The sequence below is a fragment of the Ascaphus truei genome, chromosome 8 (genome assembly GCF_040206685.1).
Source record: "Ascaphus truei isolate aAscTru1 chromosome 8, aAscTru1.hap1, whole genome shotgun sequence".
In the NCBI taxonomy this organism is placed as follows: Eukaryota; Metazoa; Chordata; class Amphibia; order Anura; family Ascaphidae; genus Ascaphus; species Ascaphus truei.
The window spans coordinates 18,448,508-18,471,480 of NC_134490.1; the positions used below are offsets into that span (position 1 = coordinate 18,448,508).

Genomic DNA, 22,973 nt, shown 5'->3' on the forward strand with positions numbered 1-22,973 from the left:
GAAGATATAATTCCCCAAGTATCTGGGAGGTTAAAATGGAGATTTCCCCAGAGCCCAATGTAAAAGGTTACCATGGGAACCTCATGAGCTGTGGATTAAGAATATCATACAAGAGCAGGACATGCTCAGAGGGGCATGATATTAACATTATATTGAAACCTATTCTAACGTCACATTGCAAGATAAGTATAACCAGCAACTGATGAGACCCAAAAAGGTTGAGGCAGCCATCTGTGAGTAGGGTTACTGGCACTGCACTTATTAACCCAGACTGTGCTGAAAAGCTGTGTAATACAGCAGGCATACGCTTATAGGGCTTCATGTTAAAGTGGATTTGACGCAAAAGGTGAAACTGCTCATTTGCATGTCATTTCCCAGAATCCCTGGCTGCAGTGGAAGCACTGTATGCTAGGAGATGATGGTGAAAAGCCGGGTCACAGACCTGTCTGAGACATGTGAATGTGCTGACAAGCGATAACATTATAGGAGTTAAACTCATAAGCTTTTAGCAAGGACTGCTGCTTTAGTGTCTTACTGGGGTTACGGAGAACCATGGATACCTCCTGCCTTCTAAAGGACATCAAGTGCGTAATCTCTGGTGATTTGCAAGCAAGATGAATCAGTTAGACTGGGCTGGTTAACTTTTCACAACAGCACAAATCATAAGCTAATTCAGGGGTTCTGAACGCCAATCCTCAAGACGCCCCCCAACAAGTCAGATTTTAAGGATATCCCAGCTTCAACACAGGTGGCTCAGTCTTAGGCCAAGTTTATAGTGGAGGAGTTGCTGCATACGCGCGCTTGCGAGTCAAGCACAGCTCAGTAATTGGCTATAGCAGTTAGCCAAGTGCCTGCGCGCCTGCAGGCCAAGAGGCGCGTTGACGCGGCAGCGTTTTAAGGAGACAAATTTTGTCTTATCAGGCGGCTGCCGCGTGAATTCAGCGTCATGTGAGCCAATATGGGCAAACCAGTTTCGTGACGCCCCCGCATCGCCGCCAGCACTATACGCAGGGATAGGAGCTTGCACTCTTGCTAGCAAGCGGAGTGTATAATCTGTGCCGTAGACTAACTTGTTGGGGGGATCTTGAGGACTGGAATTGAGAACCCCTGAGCTAATTGTTCAGGTCTCAAAAAAGGTGACGGATAGAAAATAAGTGTCACTGTTGGGATGGAGAGAGGCAGAACAATTGTATTCTATGAATTACAAGCCCATCTCCAAGGACAGTGTTGGTAAACTGCTCAGTGTTCCCCCTGTCATTCATTCTGCAAACTTTAGGTTCATACAACCAATAATTGTTCTCAAACTCATCACATAATCCCTTCACACTCACATCCTCTCCATGGCCAACCCTCAATCCATGCTTTCTTGTTTAACATTCTGTAGTAACACCTTGGGGAGCGCTCCCCCCTGATGTTCTGGCCATCACGGCCCGAGATTGCGGATAAAGTCAGCTTTCTCAGACCAGAAAACAGAGCCACACTACTGCGCACAGCTACTGAGACGGAGAAGCAGCAGATGAGTGGGAAGGCTTGCAGAGATTAACACGTTTATCTCCTCTTGTAAGTCGCTTACTGGCTAATGGTTACACAGGCGGACGGTGGCAACAACAGGACTAAAAATAAGAGCTTGGGCGACAGCAGCGAGTCACTGTGTGGTTGGGATGGGGGGGGAAGCGGTGCCTTTAGGAGTAGGAAGAGGTGTGAGGACATTCCCAGGTTACCCTATCACTCCAAGTTCTGCACGCACATTCATGTTGGGGTAGAGAGATAGGTTTGAGGAGCTTGCAATCCATTGCAAATTCCGCAAATCACAATACCCCCACGGTCTACTAGTACTTTATTGGAGAACTTCACAGTGATTTTGGCTGCAGGAGAAGGGTGGGGGGGGGGGGGGGGGAGGAGGTTGCATCTTCAAAAGAATCCAAAAAACAACATTTGCCATGTTTGTGATAAATTGCCACTATACTAAAGGTCCTCCTCTCTAACCTTTGTCTTTCCATAAGTACAGCTGCTGCACTCTTGCCTCTGAGCCACTTTAATTATAAGACCATTGGATAAGCTATTTCAGTTTGCCATATTTCTGTTCAACAAGTTGTAGAGCAACAGCATTTGTGAAGCATTTTACAATATAAAGCTTGCAGATCATTTACAGCAAGGGTGTGCAACTGGGGGGAGCGCAAGATTTTTCATGGGGGGGGCACAGCGATTTAAATTAAATGCCAGGGGATCGCGTGAGGCATCTGTGACTTCACTTACATTGTCTCCGGCGACGCGTTGCCATGGCAATGTGACGTCACGTGACCCCGCTGCGTTATTTGACGCCGGAGACATGGTATGGAGGGGGGTGGGAGTACAGACAGGGGGGCGCAGGGGGGAAAGTTTGTGCACCCCTGATTTAGAGTACGGGAAGGTTCTTACACATAAGAGCAGTAGACATTGATGTAAGGAAATCCTGTCCAAGATCTTACAATCAAAGTGGTATGGATTGTGACAGAGCACGTGCACATGTATTTTAAAACGACGAGATCTCATTGGGATTCCTATAACCTGAAAAGTGATACATTGCAATGTGAGGTTCCATTTCCAACATACTGTATGACCTGATCTGCTTAGAGAACCAAAAATGATGACTCTCACTTTTAAAAGAAAACAACTTTTCAATGTTTTGGCTACTGATCAGCATCTATATCCAATGCAACATGCTCATTTTCAGGAGCGTAAAGATAACAGTACACCCAAACTCAAACAATGTCCTTCACTCCCTTTTCCATCAGTGTATTACTTCTGGAAGCAAAGGGTTTAGGTTCAGTAATGCAGAACATATTGTATCCTGCTTCCAGCAAGCAAAGCTCCACTTGCCTGTGGATTTCTTGAGAGACGCATAATCCTTCATCATGCATACAAGGGCAAGACACCTGTATCGCCCGCATGCTGTCCTAGCTTTGACGTACATCACCCAGCTGCTTCGCCATGAGGGGCTTATGCTGTGGAACGTTGGGGCAATGGGATGGCTTCCCTTGTAAGCTGTAAAGAAGGGGACATCCCTAGGTGTGCCTGACGTACTTGGGGAACCGCTCCACCCTTTTGATCTGCATTACTCTCACCTGGTCACCTTTAAGGCAGGAGTTCGAAACATATACCCTGACATATACCGGTGATGACTGACCCTCAGTCAGACCATGTGTCGGGGTAACATACACATTATCCCAATCATATATTTAGTGCTTGTGTCTGGAAATTCATAGGCTATTCCTAAAGCCTGATGTACCTGGAGGATCTCGGGATAGACTTGTGAGCATCAGAATGAATGCAATCCTATTAAAAAAGGACTATGAGATTAGTTTGACAAAAAGGGTCAGACGGGCATGAAACATAGCCCCGTTTTACTTGTACTTTATTGTTTTCATGTATTTATTTATTCCAGGTTTTAGCTTTATCTGCCCGTGCTGTAGCCCTCCAACATACAAACACACCACGGAAAGAAGAACAACAAGCACCCACATCATGGTGTAGCGGGATCATTATAACTCACATAGCGTATAAAAAGAATCACACACAATTTTCAAATGGTAAAAACACACACACACACACACACACACACACACACACACACACACACACACACACTAAGCAGCGCAGTGCCAGTGACTGATCTGTCAATCACCGCCAGTCAGAGAGGCCGCAAAGCAGCATCAGGCATGGATGCTGGAGAACGCTATTGCTGTTCGCGGTGATAACTGATGCACAGTTACAGTGGCGCTCAGCATAAAAGTCAGGGACTCATTTTATGTGCCAGGGTCGCGCGCGCATACACACACACACACACACACACACACGAAAATGGATAATTCTCTTAAACTGAAGACATCTTTGAATCCTCTTCTGCTGCACTGACCGCCATTTAGTGAACCCCCGAGCAGCTTGGACTGCTGCTTTAAATGCTTTGTACCAAGGGTAGATCCAACGGAGCTGTGAACGCAATCGGAAAGTAAGTGGAGTATCCTCCACTTATGTTCACCTCCTGGGGGGCCTGCCCACGACCACGTGACCACTACACCAAGGCATTGCGTGGCTGAGTACTGGAAGACCAATGCCACTCAGGCTCTGTCTGCAGGTACTCGAAGTGTTAAGCTTTTAACCGTCATCTCACCCTCGTTTACAGATGTGTCAGGAATGTAACTGCATTATAAAGTTGTAAGTGATATTGCTTCGATGCATATCCGACTTTCCTGTAGTTCCTTCATAAATTAGGGGAGAAACCTTTTTCCGCCGGCAAACACTTGGGACTTTTCCTGCAGCAAGAAGTATACATATTAGATGTGCACGTAGCCTGTTGGATCCAGTGTTGATTCCACACAAAACCGATCTAAACAAATGTTTAGAGCAGGGGTGGGCAACTCCAGTCCTCAAGGGCCACCAACACGTCAGTTTTTAAGGACATCAGCACAGGTGGCTCAATCGTTTACTGAGCCACCTATGCTGAAGCAAGGATATCCTTAAAACCAGACCTGTTGGCAGCCCTTGAGGACTGGAGTTGGCCACTCCTTGTATAGAGCATCAAGTAATCCATTACAAGCAAACACTTCAACCATAATATTTGTATACCCTACGCTCCTTTAAATATGCCTTTTCTTATGCACTATCTTCCCCAATGTATTGCAGAGAAAACTAGGATTTAAAATTATACTCTAACCCTTTATCTTTTTCACCGCCCTATAGACGTACCTGGCACACCAAACGCCCTTGTTGACATACCAGTTACATCATGAAAATGTTGGTTTTCTGAGAGATGATCAGACTGATCACTCTTGCAGTGGAGGGCCCGATCGAAACGCAAGAGGAGCCTCTCCAATTTCGATGACATCGGGCCGGAAACGATCATGTCCTATGATCACTAGTCCAGGGGTGTTGCGGTTCCACCAAGCTTCCGGCAACATAAAGGTTAAGGCAACACGACCGTCCATCAATTAATAAGATCACCCCCTTTCTGAATGGAGGAAGAGTGCAGTTGACACGCCCAAAACATTGTGAGGTTTTGCACTACTCTGCAACAAAATTGTCCTAAATGAGAGGTTATGAATGCAGGTGGGGAGTGACCCTTTGAATCCATCTAAACCTTGTGTATGTCAAATGTAAATCAATGGTGGATGATTACTGGATGAAGGCAAGCCGCTCCACCCCCCCCCCCCCCCCTGCAATGGAAGAATTGAGAAGTCGGTGTGGCATCAGTATTTATTTTGTTGGATATTAATGGAACAGCTCTGTGCAAGAGATGCAATGTGTGAATGTGAACAGTTAAAGCTTTATGTGGATTGGTTAAATGAGTTTCGTACCGGCGTATTATAACCACACAAAAAAAAAGGGCTTTGTCAGCTGCCTACAGATACGCTGCAGTGAGAGGAGTTCTGCAGTGCAGATCTGAGCACACAGAGGAATCCCCTGTGTTGCCTTCTCTCAGATGTAATGTGTGGTGTTCAGGGATTCGCTGTGCTGCAGACAGACAGAATGCTTCACAGTGATCCATGGCAGTAATAATCCCACAAAAGGGGTATCTAGAGGAAACAAAAACACCTCCCATGTCTCTGTTTCACATGCTTAGAACGGGTTTACAAAACATATTTTGGGAAGAAAAAAAAATCAATGGAAAAATACTTGTAGGTGTCCGATTTTTGTAAACGGCATGTCAGTCACCTACATCTACATCTTTCAACTAGGCACTGCCATGAATGCATTTTGGTTCTAGGAAAGACAGCATCTTTAAGATGGGGTATAAAGCAATTCATAAGAGCAGCTTAGAAGAAAAATACCATACATCAGGATGATGTGATAAGTATGAAATAAGATAAAAGGGCAATTTTTGCAAAAAATATATAATAATTATGTTTTTAGGGCTGAGCAAGTGGAACTGGTGCTCAAGGCTTGAAGGGAAAAGGCAGATGCACCCCTGCACACGTCTGCTTCCAATCTGTCAGCAGCATCCACTTATCACGTGTGCCAGTAATCTGGCAGGTGGTGCATTGAAGACCATCAGCCTCAGAGCAATGAACGCAGGCCCATTAGCACTTTCCTTTGTCTCAATCTAGTATGGCTTGACAGGACGCAGCCATACAGGGAGAAATAGCCAGGTATCGGTTTCCCACTGTAACAACAACCAGGCAGCCCCAGTATCACTTAGATGCGCCCAACAAAAAAGTGTGTACACACAAAATATACAATCATGTTATAATACAAAATGTAATATTAGTGTTGTGTTGGGTTTGTGTGTGTGTGTGTGTGTGTATGTATATACACACACGTGTATATATGTGTGTATATACACACGTGTGTGTATGTGTGTGCGCGTGCGTGTGTGTGCGCGTGCATGTGTGCGCGTGCATGCGCGTGCGTGTGTATGTGTATGTGTGTGTGTGTGTGTGGTGTATGTGTGTGTGGTGTATGTGTGTGTGGTGTATGTGTGTGTGGTGTATGTGTGTGTGGTGTATGTGTGTGTGGTGTATGTGTGTGTGGTGTATGTGTGTGTGGTGTATGTGTGTGTGTAGTATGTGTGTGTGGTGTATGTGTGTGTGTATGTGTGTGTGTATGTGTGTATGTGTATGTGCGCGTGCGTATGCGCGCGTGTACACACTTTTTTAAAGAGGCGGGAGGAAAGGGGAGGGGGGAAGAATAGAGAGCGATACTCTCTGCAGGTCACGTTATGTTATCATGTTACTGTACTATTACGACAAAACTAGAAAGCAAGCATGCAAACACCAGACAAAAATGTGCTGTACCCAGAAATATTACCAACCACACACTATACACATGGGGAAAAAAAACTGATGTAGGGCGACTGGCTCGTGGCTTTGCACCTCCATTCAAAAGGTAGCGATGGGGTCATCTTTTCATTTTACTTGGCTATGCGAAGGTGAAGTGGTGGGTGGGTGTAAGGGAGTGGAGCGCATGATACTCCATGCACTATGGAGCCATTCTTCAAAGCCTTGGAGGGCAATAACATGGACTATACTGTACCTTATCACCGGGGTGGCCAACTCCAGTCCTGAAGGGCCACCAAAAGGTCACGTTTTAAGGATATCCCTGCTCCAAGCACAAGTGGCTCAATCAGTGGCTCAGTAAATGACAGCCACCTGTGCTGAAGCAGGGATATCTAAAAAACCTGCCCTGTTGGTGGCCCTTGAGGACTGGAGTTGCCCACACCTGCCTTAGCACAGAAATCACTGGCAAGTCAATGAACATTATGTGATTTACAATGATGTAGTGTGGAACAGAACAGTCCAAGTCCCATATAGTAAAATAAAACAGGACCATGAAGTATTGGCCATATAGTAAAATCAGAATGTTAGTGCTTAAGGCAAAGAATCATTGGCTGGGATTCATCAAGTCATGAGGCAGGGTATCACCCACTGATCTGGCAGTAAACTGGATTGGGGTAAGAAACCCAACATCGAGGCTTGGTGAATCCCTGCCATTGTGTCTACACCAGGGGTGCTCAACTCCAGTTCTAAAGCTGCCCCCCCCCAAACAGGTCAGGAATTCAGAATATCCCTGCTTCAGCACAACTGGCTCAATCAGCCCCTGCTTCAGCAAAAGGTGTCTCAATCAAAGGCTCAGTCTTCGACTGCGCCTCTGATTGAGCCACTTGTGCAGAAGCTGGGATACCCTGAGGGGAGGCTTTGAGGACTGGAGTACCCCTGCTCTACATCACCCTGCTCCAAGAGGTACATTATGTATTAAAAATGGTAGTAATGGCCATGTGATTTCCCCTTCCACCCGGTTTTATTATTAATAATTTTATTTGAAGAGGTTTCCGGCTGTGTGTTTGTGGATTATTATTTTCCCCCTTAGTTTACGTCATTGTAAATCATGTAACATAATTTTGCATTTTTGTAATGCAAGGTTCTGATTTCACACATCTGGTTTTGCCCATCTTTAAAACTCCCAAGTTAAAAAAAAAAAAACATATATATATACACACCTGTATTTATATTTTAAACTTTAAAAACTTGAAAAAAAAATTTATTGTGCGGAAAAATAATCAAGCTCTGCAAAGAGAATAATAAAAGACCCAATGAATTCTTGCAATCTATTTTTGAATTGTTTTGGGGTGAGGTAGTGCAGTGCCCTAGACCACTTTCAACGAGTGCTCCCACTTCAGAGCGTCACCTAGACACAATGTTATCTCATCCTCACATTTGTAAATATTATATTCTTATGTTTAAGTTTGTGGGTGATATTAAAGAATAAAAACAACTTCTTGATATGCCATCGGAGATTCATCTTGCAGGCCGCTTGCATAGATTATTGTCCTTTTCTTCAAATCTATCATCTCTATTTCCTTTTAGCACACAAACTTCACTGTTCTCACTTCCTGTCTTAACAGTCACACACAGATCCTGCTCCTCTGTCATTGCTTTGCCAAAATACTCTCACACCAAGTGGTTCTCTGGCTGTCTATTGGTCTAAACCAGGGATGCGCAAATGTTTCCCCCTTTGCCACCCAGGCCCGCTCCCCCCCCCCCCGTTACCTTGGCTCCGGCATCAAATGACGCGTCGCTGGAAGCCAAGGTAAGTGCGTTACAGAGGCCTGGCGCGTTCCCGCATCATTTGATTTAAATGCCTTGGGGAGGAGCGCGGAGCCTCTGTAACCCCCTTGCCCCCCCCCCCCCTGGAAAATCGGGAGCCCCCAGTTTGCGCACCCCTGGTCTAAATCCCCAGCCAATGTTGCAAGGGACTTAATTGTCACGGTAACTTTATGACAAGATATAATATACACCAAAAATACCTGGGTTGAACTGAACACAGCTGAGATATGATAAAATATAATTTATTCCTTGAAAAAGGTGAACACACGAGATATACAAATAACAGACAAAATATAGACACTTACTTAAGATGGAATGATGAAACAGTCAAATCTGGACTGGCAGTTCATACAGCAATCTTGAAAATCACAAAGACCCAGAGTATAGGCTGAGCCTCATTTATATGCAATTATTTCCAATTGAACACAACCTAAACCCAGACCCTCTCATAAATCAGTGGGGAGGTTGACAGTCTTCCCTAGAGTAAAACTCCTCCCACCCAAGGACGTTTAAAAACTGCTTTTCCTATCTAAATAACTTCATAACTTCAGTTCAGTAGTACTTACTGGTACGCGAGACATATGAATACATTCCGGCACGCATGACGCTCCCAATGAGACTAAATATTACAGTGTAATATTAAAATTAAGAGAGATATTAATATCTGTCTCTTAGTACCTGCTAGACATCATGTGTCTGTAATCATTATGTGCAAATCGGTCCCACGAATACACATCTAGCTTTCTGCACGTTCAGCCAAGGACATCTCCTAATATTCTTATATTTAATAATGTCACTCATTCTGATATCTCCTTGTGTAACCGCACCCCTGGCCCAAATAAAACCCCTTGTCAAGAAATCCTTTGAAGCTGGGCCTTATGTGTAGAGAACATTTGTCACAGGTGCTATATTTCACACCCAATGCTCCAGACATGGGTCCTAGCTGTCTCTACCAGCAATATACCCTTGGCCTACAACTTCGGTATTAACATAACTAAACCCCCTTTGTACTTTTCACACCCAACTTCAATCAAGCCTTTTGAAGCTCAGATATTTCTGAAAAGACACCACACATTTGTATTTTCCTAAACTGTAGCTCATTAACCCCTTAAGCCTCCTGCATCAATCCCAGTGTATGTGTTGGTGCAAACACTGGAACAGAAACAATACATTTTTACAGGGGAATATACATTAGGATTCTGAAGCAAGATAAAAACATATTACTGGACCCCAGTCCAGTTAACCCCTTGCTCCCCAAGTGAGAGTAGGGGGTGGCCAAATGGGGTGTAACCCCTTTAATCCCAGGCCAAACCCCCTCTCGAGCGCGGAGCCTCTGTAACCCACTTGGGCCCCCCCCCCCCCTGGAAAATCATGTGCCCCCCAGTTTGCGCACCCCTGGTCTAAATCCCCAGCCAATGTTGCAGGGGACTTAATCAAAAGATTTCTTATGTATGTACCTTATTTATTTATAAAATATTTTACCAGGAAGTAATACATTGAGAGTTACCTCTCGTTTTCAAGTATGTCCTGGGCACAGAGTAAAACAAAATAATACATGGTTACAAATGCAGTTACATAAATGAACAAGGTATACATTATATACAAGACATTGCATGCACAGTTAAAGAAAATATATATTATGAGCGTATGAAACAGTTACAGACCAGATTAAAGTGTGAGACAGCCTTAGATTTGAAAGAACTTAAGTTGGTGGTGGATATGAGAGTCTCTGGTAGGTTGTTCCAGTTTTGGGGTGCACGGAAGGAGAAGGAGGAACGTCCGGATACTTTGTTGAGTCTTGGGACCATGAATAGTCTTTTGGAGTCTGATCTCAGGTGATAGGTACTGCATGTGGTAGGGGTGAGGAGCTTGTTCAGGTAGCTGGGTAGCTTGCCCAGAAAGTATTTGAGGGTGAGACAGGAAAGGTGAACTTTGCGCCTAGACTCTAGTGATGACCAATCTAGTTCTTTGAGCATTTCGCAGTGATGTGTGTTGTAGTTGCATTGGAGAACAAAACGACAAATTGAATTGTAGAGGGTGTCAAGTTTGCTAAGGTGGGTTTGAGGAACCGAGCCATATACTATGTCTCCATAGTCAATAATTGGCATTAGCATCTGCTGTGCAATACGCTTTCTGACCAGGAGACTTAGGGAGGATTTGTTCCTGTAAAGTACCCCTAGTTTGGCATAGGTCTTGGTTGTCAGGGTATCAATGTGCATCCCGAATGTTAAGTGGGAGTCAAACCATAAGCCCAGTTATTTAAAACTAGTGACAGGGGTTAGGGTGGTGTTAGCGTTGGTTCTAATCAGGAGCTCTGTCACTGGAAGCTTTACAAATTTAGTCTTGGTCCCAAATACCATTGTTACCGTCTTGTCAGTGTTTAAAAACAGTTTGTTTTGGGAAATCCAGTTTTCGAGTCTCAAAAAGTCAGACTGAAGTATGTGTTGAAGGGCAGAGAGGCTATGGCTGTGTACATACAGGATTGTGTCATCTGCATACATGTGTATTGAGGCTTCCTTACAAGCTGTGGGAAGATCATTAATGAACACTGAGAAGAGTAGGGGCCCCAGAACAGAGCCTTGCGGGACACCACAGGTTTATATAGTACAACTGACAATCTGTAACACTTACAAAAATTAAAAAAGTCTGGCGTAGTCATAAAATGGGGGAAAGACCTCAAGCCACAGATTAAAGGTAAAAAGCAAGCAAAATGATTTGTCAATTTTTACACTTCAATGCAGAACACAAACTTTAAAGACATTAAGCCAGTTCTATCTTGTATACAAAATAAAATATGACTTTAACGTGCTAATATGTAAAGCATTAAATGGGATACACAATGAATGAGAATGTCATGCATTCTCCAAAAAAGAGGCCATCTTCAATTTGTGATGTCACTGGGACCATGGAAGTTGGGCAGATCTGGGCACTATTGCACAGAAACTACAATAGAAGTTAATGGGAGTTTTCATAGTTCTATGCTCAGCTCCATAACAGTGAATAACCCCTTATGCTTGCTATTCCCCCTCTTACAATCCTGACTGTCTCACCCACACCCAACGGAGAAACTGAAAGCATTCATCACACGTCCCCTAATTCCAATTAGAATTAATAAATATACCTGATTTTTTGTTCTATCCCAGGCAGAAGGGATTTTAAGTGTAACTTATATTCACTAAGGAAGGCCCAGTGAAATGGAGTGGCCTGCAGGAATATACATATACATACAATCCCTACAAGCTCAGATTGCGTGCGTTTGTAAATGTCAATTGCTAACAATTGTTGAGGTTTGTGACCCATCCTCCCTGGTTTTAAGATCACCCATCCCCCTTTTAAATAGCAGATCTTGTTATGCACCTGTGAATGACTGGTCTTGTGAGACATTTCTCCCTCCATTAGAGGTAAGAGAGTGTTTACAGACAGTGTTAGGACCTGTACTAAGGGTACACCGTAGCATGGTTACAAGCTTACAATGCTTTGGTCAAAGTATTGACCCGTCCATATGACAGGACAGATAAGTATTTAACTATATAACTTGTCATATAGGATGTAGTATTTGGGCTTTTTATCTTTTGTTATATACACACACATTCACTTTTATGTTTTATTTTCTGTAAGGTGGCAGAGAGCTTCTGCAAGACGTCTGCATCTTATGTGCCGTTTCCAGGGGATGGATAATTAGATAAAGAAAGTACACACGTCACAAGGTTGCTGCAGATCCCTGAAGAATTGTCATGAATTCACATAATTATTCACATGGAAAGTGCTGTGAATGGGAAGGAGGCACAGCTAATGGTATCTAATGTAACAAATTAGCAAGCACAAGATTGGTTATGTTTCTCCGTAGTAGTACAAGCCCAGTAATATAGTACAGACTTAATCACGCAATAATGCTATGAGCCAGTGGATTTTTTGTTTAGAAGCCTTAAATCTAAAGACATCCTTTACATCAAGGGTGCGCAAACTAGGGGGCGCGGCGGATAGAGGCCCCGCGCTCTTACCCAAGGCATTTGAATTAAAGGCCGGGGGACCGCGCAAGGCAACTGTACATTTTTTTTTACCAAGGTTTCGGTTGACGCGTCGCCATGGCAACGTGATGTCATGTGCCGCCGGAGCAAAGTTAAGGGGAGGACGCGAGCATGTGAGGAGAGCAGGCGGGGGGTGCAGACTGAAAAGTTTGCGCACCCCTGCTTTACGTTACATCTATGTCAGAATAATCCCACTTCCGTCAGCATGGGAGTTACAACAGCGGTTCACACTTCCTTTGCAAAATGACCACACCACAGCTTTACAAATGTGTTTAGCTGAGAAAGCAAAGAAAAGTTCTTCTGCAGGGAGAAAGAAACAGCAAGCACTGCATGCAGAAAGTATGGCGACTGGACTGTGCTGTACAAAAAAGCCTTTATTTAATCCATAAGCAAAAAAATGGAATAAAAGAGGGAAATAGGTCCCCTGTGCGCTCTAACGCGTTTCACCCATACAGGGCTTTGTCAAAGCCTTGTCTTTGACAAAGCCCTGTATGGGTGAAACGCGTTTGAGCGCACAGGGGACCTATTTCCCTCTTCTTTTTTTTTATAACTTTCATTTTTATTTGGTTTTACAATTCTTACATTGCATCACAACCCAATATCATACACCAGTGAACAATAATTTGACGAAACGCCCCGGTTAACGTGGGCAGGTACATAAACACTTGACTGACTTGACACACTACATCTACTTACGAAACAAGACATACATGACTCACTGGACACGGGCAGGACACGTGAGGGAAACCGGACCGGCGGGTGGGACTATTTCCCTCTTTTATTCCACTTTTTTGCTTATGGATTAAATAAAGGCTTTTTTGTACAGCACAGTCCAGTCGCCATACTTTTTGCATGCAGTGCTCGCTGTTTTTTTCTCCCTGCAGAAGAACTTTTCGTTATTTCCTTGCACAGTTTGGAGCACGCCAATCCGGATGAAATACTACATTGAGTAAGTGACTTTTCAGTTTTTCAACCTCCCAGGGAAATAGCCATCAATGCGGGGTTTTCATATATAGGGGTCCGCTGTTGGTCGAGAGACCAGCTCCGGTCAACCTTTTCTCCTGTCGATAGGCTAATCCCTCAAATAGGGGTGAAGCAAGGTTGATATTACCACTTAATTAACTCTTTGTTATCCGGAGTGATTTGCATCAAGTATATGGACTTTACATTGTTGGATTCCTCTGCAGCACATATTGTGATTTGGGGGGGGCTCATCTCCCCAATTGTTTTCTACTGAGAAATCAAAGATCCCAAAAGCATTATGGCCAAATGCCAATATGTCCCACTTATGATCTCCACTGATCCCTTCTAATTGGGGCGCATCTAAGTGATACTTTCAGTTTCAGTGTGTGGGGGTGGGGGGTGATTTTGGGGCAAGCGGAGGAGCAAGTGGGCAATTTGAATTACATTTCTCCTTAGAACTTAGGCTATATAAATGTAATGTATAGATATACACAGACATGGACCCATTTCATTTCTTTACCTTTCTATATTGAATACATTTGGCACTATTTTCTGCCCAGCCTAAATTTGCTAGATAACCCTTGTTAAAGCAAACCATTATTTTCAATGAAAAATGTAATCTATAGAAGAAATCATAAAAAAATACATTGCAATTCGTTTTTTTTCCCCCTTTCTCTGACAATTTAAAGAACAGTTCAGACCTGGCAGTTTAAAGCAGCAAAACATAACACATTCCCTATGTTCTTTTTCAAATTAATCAATTCTGTAGTATTAGATAATACTGTGTGCATTTTATTAATTTTTTTTACCATTAAGGAAGTCCACTTCTTTTGAAACAGACTGACACACACCTTTTTGAGCTGTGCCTCTTGGCAACAAAGTATCACAAACAGATCTGTTGCTGTATTCCTAACAGCTGACTGTCTAGTACTGTGAAAGCTGTAACAATAATGTGTTACACTTAGTAATTCAATGTTACATATCAGCTACATCAGTCACATATCAAACTGTGTGATTTCAGCGCGAGCGACTACACTCACGCCATCTCCTACACTATGGACGAGGCCCAAGTCTCTCTCACCTGGGCTCAGCTCTTCAGCAACGTGTCGCCATGCCAACGCGGCATCAAATGGCAACGCGTTGCCATGCCAATGCGACGCCATGCCAATGCGACATCACATGACACCGCCGAAGCTCAGAGCCCTTAAGGGAAGCGGGGCGCAAACAGTAACGTTTGCGCACCCCTGCCCTAGCACTTCCCTAAACAAAATGATGCTCAGCATCTTGATACCTTTTCATTAACCCTTTATTTCGGAGCAGTTCACCCTTTCAAGTAAAATTTTGTATATGTAAAAATATCTAATTATCTAATTAAGTTTTTTTTTTTTTTTTTTAAGAGTGTATATATTTATCATAATTCATGAAATTCACTATAGTGATGTAGCGCTATTTCCCCCCTGCTTGGCAAATGTGGCGGTAACGGAGTTTATGTGGTGCTTTACCTGTGGCTCACAGGAGGCCTGAACCTCCGCTGCTGGGAGCCCGGGATGTACCTGATCCATCTGGTGACAGTGCCTCCACCTGTGAGGGATCCTGACAGCACCGGATAACCCCTTCACAGGACCCAATACAATAAGATCACACACTCGTATTTAATAACAGTTTACTGAACACAGGTAAAATTAGGTATATCACTATCCACATACAGTATAGGCCTTGCATGGCCATAGCCCCAACGTGCCCTCCAACCGAGTGTCCACCCCTGATGGGATTTCCCCAAAGTACTGAGGTGCCCCTGGGCACCCAACCTCCCTGGTGTCCAGAAGAGTCAACCCACCCAATGTGTGACAGCGCTGCCCACAGTAACTAAAAGTGCTACAGTTGGTGCACGTTGTGAGGTACCTGCCCGGGTATGGCCGAAAAGCAAAAGGGATCCACTGATCCAGCGAAAATCTATGTCAGTGAAGCCTCCACCTCTGCGTGGTGTGATCCGGTAGGAGGGTCTCACCTTTGATAGTCTATGATAGTATGGTGGTGGTCCGGCCACAGACCACCGTCGCAAATCGCCACAGCGGTGTTTTCAAAATGGCACTATACACTAACTGTATACAGCTACAGGGGAAATGTCGCTAGCTAGTGGTTTCCCTGTAGCAGCCACAATCTGATTAGGTGAGTGAGGCCTATCTTGAACCTAAAGGGTTAATCTGGCCTAATCTGGGTGCCACTGACACCCAGACCATACCTTTCTTTGTCCTGGCTCCAGTCACACTAACTGCCAGTCCCCCTAACTGTCAGAACTCCAACTGTCACAATTCTAACTGCCATTTATCCCTCAGCTCTATTGCCTGCCTGGCAACATGTGGTCTGCAGCCCCTGAGACTTGTAGTTCCCCTGCTGTGCTATACTCCTAAAGGACGCTGCTTGTGCTTACTACTGCGCATCCCTCCCGCCTCCTCTGCTTATGGAAAGGTAAGGGGACAAACAGGGGACCACGGGGACCGAGGCTATAGTGACTTTTTCAGCAATAAATTTAGGGGGCAAGAAATTTAAACATTGCAAAAATCAATCTTAAAACAAAATTGAAAAACCATTACATCAGTGGAACTCTAGCGTAAACATTGCAATGTTTTAAACACTTTTTTGTATTCTCATTTTTAAATTAACAGGATCTTTAACATAATTTAAAAAAATAAAATAAGGATTCCCTAATATATGGGTCATCAAATCCTGTCATCAAGACTCACCTCCCCCCCCCTCCCCCCAAAAAAAAGGCAGTAGGAGAGGAACGGGGACTAAATAAATCTTCTGCTAACAAATCTGCAAGTCTGTTTACTGTATTCAATTCAAACAAGTAACTTGCCCAATACAATCATATTGGTAAAACTACACCACGTTTGGCTCTAGATGGACTGAAGTCTAGGACCTCTTTGCATTAAAGGAACACTGACCTCTAGCTCATGTACAGTGGACATTCTGATGCGAGCTGATGAATTCTCCCTTTGAATGTGTTCCGTCCAGGTCTGAAAAGGGATAGCTTAGCCTGGCAAACTTAAGCAGCCATGCTACAAGACAAAACCTCAACACGCATCCTTTACACGACCTTGTAGCGCACTCTGGGCTGTGGTGAGCTTGTTTCCAGTACTACTTCTGTTCATGAATACTCATTCCCTGTATCTACAGAGTGCTGCTGTTCTTTGTTTTTGTTTACATTTCTCCTGCCATCACCTTCACTAAATACATGTGCTACAACTGCAGAGAGAAAGGCCAGCCATTTTTAAATAAGGACAATAGACCATAGATTTTTAAGCATGCACTTCCTAATTGCTAGTGCATAAGGGGGAAAAAGTCGCATTAACCCCTTCAGTGCCCTGAGATTTGTTGAATGTCACAGGAATTGACACACTGGGGTAGGGGTGGCACACTCACAGTCCTCAAGGACCACCAACAGGTCAGGTTTGCAGGATATCCCTGCTTCAGCACAGGTGGCTCAATCAGTGGCTTAGTCAAACCTGATCTGTTGGTGGTCCTTCAGGACTGGAGTTGGCCACCCTTGCACTAGAGGCTTTTGGGACATGCGACATACGCCCAACAACGTCCTCGTCTGTGTGCAGGACTAAGGCGCTTTGTACTTCATTCAGAGAGACCCCTGGAGAGAGAGAGGGGACTGGAGTTGAGCACCCTTGCTCGATGCCTATCCTACCGACTCCAGGTGCACATGACCTCTCTCCCTGACTTGCCCTTTTAACAAATGCACTTTTTCCTTTTACTGTGTCGGTCTCGCATTACATATCAATTAGATTGTAAGCTCTGCACGGCAGTGTCTTCCTTTTGCCTCATGTTTTAAAAAAAAGGAATTGCTGCTCTTTTCCCCGTATCGTGGACCTTATTTTCACGGTATTGCAATTTTGCTGCATACACCGTTGGCGCTATATAGCGATACAATTATACATACTAAAAAGTAATGGCACTTCCCGCCTGCATCTCCATGTACCAGCAAACACTGACCACTGTCTACGTGGCATGTTTCCACTCCCGTGGCATGGCCACCAGCAGGAGGCAGGAAGAGGACATGACCCTGGAAGCCAAGCCTTGCTGCTGACCAAACACTTGGCACTGAAGGGAATGAATAAAGAGAGTGTATTCTAGGAGTGAATGAGAGCAGCAAACAGTCGAATAGAGCTCATACTGTGTCCATATTCTGCAGAATGGGCCAGGGGGACCGTCATTAAAAAAAAAAACCATAGCAGCAGGACAGTCCACTAGCACTTGAAAGTCTGTGTGACATTTGCACTGCAGTCAACAGGGCTGGCAGAATATCCCATGGAGAAGTCCTAAATATAGATCCCTGCTGCCAGCTTACAGAGCTCAGGGGGAGGGAGGGGAGTGGGGGGGAGGGAGGGGAGTGGGGGGGAGGGAGGGGAGAGGGGTGAGGGAGGGGGGAGGGGGGGAGGGAGGAGGGAGGGGGGAGGGAGGGAGGGGAGAGGGGGGAGGGAGGGGGAGGGAGGGAGGAGGGAGGGGGAGGGAGGGAGGGGGGAGGGAGGGAGGGGGGAGGGAGGGAGGAGAGGGCTGGTTTATATATGGTCAAGAAAAAATAATTCTATCAAGAGAGGAGGGAGGGAGGGAGGGGGATGGGAGAGCAGAGAGGAACAGAGAGGAGAGAGAAAGAACAGGTGCACATAGTTAAGCTGTATGTCACCAGCAGTACTGCATTTGGACTTATTGTAAAGTTCATGGTAGCCCATGTAAGCCTTTTAGTAGCAAACGGGGGGGGGGGGGGGGGGTGGAGTCTTCAATTCATAAAATTCTTTGTAATGCATTGCTTGCCTCAGGCACAGAAGGGGTTAATGGGCAGTCAGTCAGTTAAGGGGCAATCTCTCCTAGGGCAAATGTGAACTAAGGACAGTGACAAGTTTAAGAAATTAAATTTAGTGGAGTAAATGTTGTTTTGTTTTGTTTTTGTGTTATATATAATTTTAACTTTTTTTTTTTTTTTTTTTTTACAAATCTTTATCCATCATCTTGTAGCGAAGACAGTTTGCCACAAGTAAATTGTTGTCTCTGCTCTGCGCTAAGTAATTATGGTGTCAGCATTAGTCAGACACATTTACAGAAGGGGCTGTGATATGTTAGGATCCAACACTCCAGAATAAATGCCTTTTCGCGAGTCACAAATAATAATAAGAAAAAAAAAAAGTTACTGTACAAAACATTGAATTGTTTTTATTTTTTCTCTTAGGAAGCCAATTACACTGAAGATTTGTGCTGTCGGAGAGACAGAGGATTACTGATTAATTACAGTACACGTCAGCCTCTCTGATATTTCCAGTGTCATATACAGTAGGACAAAAGGCGCTCAACTCCAGTCCTCAAGATCCCCTAACAGGTCAGGTTTTAAGGATATCCCATCTTCAGCACAAGTGACTCAATCAGAGGCTCGGATTGAGCCACCTGTGCTGAAGCTGGGATATCCCGAGAACCTGACCTGTGGGGGGTCTTGAGGACTGGAGTTGAGCACCCTTGATATAGATCACAGTTCAAAGTTGGCTGCCACGTAAGCCGTGATAACGGACATACCCTATACCCATATAGCAGCTTTTCCGCCTAGAAGGACAGTCTTTACTTTTGTAACAAAGCAAATGGGCAATCCCTCCTAGGACAAAAGTGCACTAATGTAAGTGACATGTTTAAGGGGTTATATGTGGGTGATGGATGCCTATTTAAACACACATCTGACACCTATTATTTTTTTTTTTTAATAATTGTATTTATTTTAAAGGCACTTTGTAAACATGGTGAACTGAAACTTGGGAGGTGTTTCATTTCCTCTGGCTGCGGCCCGGCAGGGAGCTAGCGCGCTGGCGTGCTACGTCACACACTCTGCTGGGCAATTTATGGCCAGCTAGTTGCACGCACGGGGGGGGGGCGTATCAGGGGCGTGGCCATGACATCACTGAGCTGGTTCGCCCTCATTGGGCGAATCGCTCACATGACGCGACAGCAAGCAGCATAATCAAATGTTCTTGCCTCTGCAAGCAGCTAAGCACCGTGCATGCACAGGCGCTTGCTCACGCTTGCCACACACATTGCAGCAACGTGTTTCATCGCGGCGCGCGCGCGCACCCTAGACGAGGCCTTACTGTGTTTCATGTCAGGGTGTAGTAAGCGAGCGCTTGTACAGCCAGAGTCCTCCTCACCATTCCCCATACATATTGTCTCTCCGATAAGAACAGGGTGGGATAAAGGTAAAAAAAACACATGATTTACCAACACTTCCCTATTCAAAGGCCCCAAGAAATGTAACTTTTAATTAGGGAACCCTCTTTAGTCATTTTTGTATTTATTGTTAGAAAAAGGTAGTTTTCTGCCCGGTTCAATGAAATTGCACTTTTAAGTGCTGCCGTAAACTGAAGAACCGTTTTCTGGAAAACCATTTAGGGCCTCATGCAGAGAGCAGCGCTATTTAAAATCTCGGCATTTTCCGGAGAAAATCGCGCAAAAAACAGCTGAAAATGGCGAGGTAGGAAAAACGCGCCATTTTTTTTTTCTATTTGAAAATCTCGCCGCGCGGCTGGCGAGAAACTACATCTCGCCAGTCTGAAAAATATCCGAATTCAGAAAGGCGCGCTCGCCATCTAGCGGCTGTTTTTGGCGCGATTTTCTTCAATTTTCTCCGCCAAAAGTTGGCAAGAAGCAGGAGCTCGCCGGCTATAGGGGGGAAAAAAATGCGCGATTTTTTTTCCCCTTTCAGCTGCGCGCATCTCCTCATTTACAATTCTCCACATGCAGTAATGCTAAAAATAGCGGATTTCGCCCATTTCTGCATATGGAGAATAAAACTCTCCATTAAACCTACTTTTTATTCCCCTCTCCAATTTTAAATAGCGCTGCTCTCTGCATGAGGCCCTTAGTGCACAATTTAGGGGGATGAAAAAAATTCAATAGTCTACACTGGGATGCCTTTCAGCGCAGACGTTTTGTTCTGCAAGTTTACAAGAATGCATAAATGAATTGCCAGGCGCACACACAAAACCCACTACCTGCATCTGGCAGCCCGTTAGTCTCCCATCTTAAACAATGAGAAGACAAAAAAGTACGTTGGTTTTACTCCTTAACTACCATGCAATTTCATATTGTGTTAATCCAGCGAGTCCGACTTGCAGCCAAATCCATAGAAAGGACTAAAAATTCCTTCCCCAAGTCTGGATAAAGCATAGACACCGCACACAACACTCTATAACGCTGCACTTAGAACAGAAAACCAAATAAAAAGGAGTAATCCCCGCATGTGTGTCTGCCAACAGCCCTTATATGAACTCAACTTCTATTCTGCTCAGGGAATACAACCACAGTTGTTTTCATTTAAACAAAACTAAAATAATGTAGGTCTGTCACAAAAGAATGCTCCATGAGCATCAATGCAGTAGGGCGCAGGAAGAGTAGGGTGGGATAAGGAGGTGAGGGGACAGAAGAGGAATGAGATTTTCCAGTTGCTTGACGGCCAAGCTGTATTTTCATTGGGGCTTTATAGTGCATCCGTGAAACAGCTGGTTCCGAGCGTTTCCAGTGTGCAGTGCTCTATGTTCCTAATGTACAGTCTGCACTGAAATACATATAACATGTGATAGTACTAGCAGGGTGCTCAACTACAGTCCCCAAGCCCCCCCCCACCTGTGCTCAACTACAGTCCTCAAGCCCCCCCCCCCCCCCGTGCTCAACTACAGTCCTCAAGCCCCCCCCCCCCCGTGCTCAACTACAGTCCTCAAGCCCCCCCTCCCCCCCCCCGTGCTCAACTACAGTCCTCAAGGCCCCCCTCCCCCCCCTTTCAGGTCAGGTTTTCAGGTCAGGTTTTCAGGATATCCCAGCTTCAGCACAGGTGGCTCAGAGGCTCAGTTGAAGACACCGATTGAGCCATCTGTGCTGAATTATAAACCAATTGAGCCACCTGTACTGAACCTGGAATATCCAGAAAACCTGCCCTGTTGAGGGGGCTTGAGGACTGGAGTTGAGCAATTCTGATGTAGAGACCCAACTATCTACGTGTAAAGATTAAAAACATAGGTATTGATGTCAGATGAGGCCCACTTGGAAAGATTTCCCTGCCCCTTAGAGCTCAGAATTATTATGTCATATTTGATCATAATCATTGTTCTGTGTTTTATCATTCACAATCTTTTTTTAAAATGTATTATTATAAAATCCCCAGCAGAGATGGCTGCCTGTTCCATGAATCAACTCTGCTGTGCAGGAAGTCCATTCTCACATACATCTCGAGTTAAGCCCCTTTCACTATTTTAAAAGAGCAATCCATGCCTTCGTTTATTTATTTTCATGTTTTTAATACAGGCAGGGTTGAAGCGGGGGGGTCTCCCGAGCTGAACCCCATTTATTTCAGCTCCGGGGACCCCCTGCTTCCACAGATACCTCCGATGGGGGTGCCGGTATCTCTGCATTTTCTGCAGTTTAAAGCTCCCGCGTTACAAGGGCCAATAGGAAGCCGTACCTGGTGACGTCACGGCTTCCTATTGGCCCACAGGCTGCGAGTGCGTCGAAAATCCGCCATAATGTACACTCGAGAGCCTACTGGCACCTATTATGGTGGTAAGTATCTCCGGAAGCCGGGGCTCCCCAGAGCTGAAATCAACGGGGTTCAGCTCCGGAAAGCCCCTTCTTCAATACTGTATTTAAAAAATGTAAAGAAAAATAAAACTACATGGATTGCCGCATTAATTTAACGTTTAGTGTTAGGACCTGCAAATTTGGTTATGCCTTGACGCAGCTTGCATGCTTATAACGCTTTGGCCAAAGGGTTTAACTAAATGACCCTTAGTCTGCGCTTATAGTGCTGGAGACGTGACCGATGACGTCACCCGTCGACAAGGCCAGTGACATCACTAAAAGGGGCGGGCCGCACAATTTGATTGGTTTATAGACAGTCAGATGTGGCGACTGTCTTAAAAAAAAAAAAATTTACCGGGCTTCAAAATTTTTGGTTGCTCCATCGCCGTCTCGCTTACTATAAGCGCTTGCGACGGAGTCAATGTATGTTTCGGAGCGACGTCACGGTCGCAAGGCACTATAAGCGCAGCATAACTCATGAAAATATTATTTAGTATTTAACTACATACTATTTACTATAGATTGTCACATTGGGTTTTTCTATCTTTCGCTTTAATTATTGCCAATTTGCATATACCACATAACCATAACTAAATTTACAGTATTCTTAAACAGCGCATCCATCTAAATTGACCTGATCCAGGAAATGTTCAACTACAATGCCCTCTGAGAAATAAAAATATGACCACAAGCAGCAACATTACATTGAAATTACTGGTTATTGCCGTCAGCCCATTCACATTGCTCACATGTGCCGGCTCGCCAGGGATTAAGGTTTCCTAAACCA

The 22,973-nt window shown here is 44.6% G+C and overlaps 1 long non-coding RNA gene across 3 annotated transcripts in view; it reads left to right on the forward strand.

Moving 5' to 3' along the window:
• Positions 1 to 22,973, forward strand: part of LOC142501177 (uncharacterized) — a 104,324-nt gene that overhangs the window by 10,148 nt on the left and 71,203 nt on the right. The window contains exon 3 of one of the 3 annotated variants that reach the window (XR_012803440.1): positions 12,198 to 12,960. The exons of 1 other annotated variant lie outside the window; for it this stretch is intronic. This is a non-coding gene — a long non-coding RNA (uncharacterized LOC142501177). Of the gene's footprint in view, positions 1 to 4,719; positions 5,685 to 12,197; positions 12,961 to 22,973 lie in introns of those variants that run through there. One more of the 3 variants, XR_012803439.1, reaches the window with a different exon arrangement.